The sequence below is a fragment of the Acyrthosiphon pisum genome, chromosome A1 (genome assembly GCF_005508785.2).
Source record: "Acyrthosiphon pisum isolate AL4f chromosome A1, pea_aphid_22Mar2018_4r6ur, whole genome shotgun sequence".
In the NCBI taxonomy this organism is placed as follows: domain Eukaryota; kingdom Metazoa; phylum Arthropoda; class Insecta; order Hemiptera; family Aphididae; genus Acyrthosiphon; species Acyrthosiphon pisum.
This window is the reverse complement of record NC_042494.1, coordinates 110425073-110427028: the sequence shown is the minus strand read 5'-3', so window position 1 is coordinate 110427028 and position 1956 is coordinate 110425073. Positions and strand designations below refer to the sequence as shown.

The window sequence follows — 1956 nt, the reverse complement described above, 5'->3', positions numbered from 1 at the left end:
TGATACGCAAGTTGACGACTTCACTCGTCGGTTGTTTTGACAGTTCGTTAGTGTAAATATAATAGTTGAAATCACTGAATAGTCTGAATTACGCATTAATAATGCCACTGAGCGCCTCGGTGTATAGAAACTAGAATTATGAATTATTATTATTTCAAAACCTACACACGTCAAGTATTATAGTTCGCAGTTGGTATTAATCATTTTTACCTGCAATAGATTATAATAAAATATACATAATGTATAGGGGCCTGGTAAGGATCGGTGGTTGGCCTCAGTCACTAACGTATTCTGAGGTTAAGCATCAGCCGGCGTCGCTAGATCCCGGATGGGTGACCACCCGCGTTTTTAGTGACGAATCCTCGCCCCAAATATGCACATAATCCTCAAATACTAATGGCCATAGTTGCCGATGATTGAGATCAATACAAAAATATAATATACCTTATAACACAGTTAGGTACAAACACACTAATGTATATAGATAATGATTATTTGCGCAACATTCAGTTTTATAATTCGTATTGTGTAAATCGTTTTAAATATCCTTCCAATTGTGTTTATCACGAAATAAAAAGGACAGATATTAGCGTAAGACTTTTTAAGTGTTAACAACTTTTCGTAATCGTCCAAATAGTTTTGTTGGACACTCATCATTCTGCAGACGTTATGCCGTGGAACGCAAGGTGAAAATCTGAGTAAAGATATTTTTGATGTTTTGTAAACTTCGATTAGAGCACGAGAGACGATGAGTTTGTTTTTAATTAAACATCTTCCGCCACTGAACCAGTAAACTCCTTCCGTCCAACTCCCATTCCTTATATCTTAAAGTCTATCCCTTCAACAGTTTGTTTGCAAACAAACTGCTATAATTAAAGTTGATCAGGGAACGGAACTTCTCACGGAAACTCTTCTTACCGACATGTTGTTGTTGGGGTTCGTGACGAACAGCCATATAATTATAATTTACCATCTCAAGATGGAAAGGCCTTTCCATACTTTGATTTTTTAAATTTTCATCTAGAACATAATATAGAATATTTATATTATAGTCAAATTGCGCACATACATATAACATACTTATTTATTTATTTAATTTTTACTATTTATAATTTCCACTAAAAATGTACAATTGTTAAGTAGGTACCTAATATAAATAAGATTGTAATATTATGAATACCTACTCTATTACTTATATCTTCTATGTTATACTGCTATCGGTCTCTCTTACCTTCGATTTTCTATCCTTTTATAATTTTTGGAATAAAAGAATAGAAAATCGAAGGTGAGATGGACCGAGGAACTTCAAGAACTTCATTCAGCATACAAAGGATTTCTGATGCTGGATTTTCAAGCTAAACTGAACCGAAGAGGCTAGCCGAGAACAGGGAAAAGTGGAGAGCGCAAGTCCAACTGAAAAAGCAACCATAAGGTTTACTACAAAAATAAGATATTGCTATAAAATATAAATAATAGTTTAGTCGGTTGATAATTCCGCTTATGACTTGGACGTTTTATATTATGTTTAAAAAATACATTTTTATGAAATAATAATATTTCAATGAATGGTAAATATTATAAAATTCTCTTACATTATGAATTATCACTTATGAGCGACTATATTGATTATTTAAAAAAAAAACTTATTGAAATTGATATTGTTAATACATCAATGATATAAATTGTGAAATAGATTTAAAAAAAATATGTGTACTTACCTATTATCTTAGAAATCATGGTTATAATATTTTAATAAGTATTACTGTGTTAGGTTGGTATTGTTGTAATTATATTGGTAAGATGACATTTAGATGATGTTACTTTAAAATGTAAAGTATTAGTTTTATTCAATTCATTAATATTACAAAGAATTAAATTTTATAATATGTTATTTATTATAATTTATATATATTGCCATATTTCTTTGTGATGCAAATATGATAAAAAGGTTGAAAG

The 1956-nt window shown here is 30.5% G+C and overlaps 1 non-coding gene across 1 annotated transcript; it reads left to right on the top strand.

Moving 5' to 3' along the window:
- Positions 1-1230: 1230 nt before the first annotated feature.
- Mir3018 (microRNA mir-3018) lies at positions 1231-1288 on the top strand. The gene has a single exon (NR_040182.1). It is a non-coding gene; the product is annotated as a microRNA mir-3018 (primary transcript).
- Positions 1289-1956: the final 668 nt, after the last annotated feature.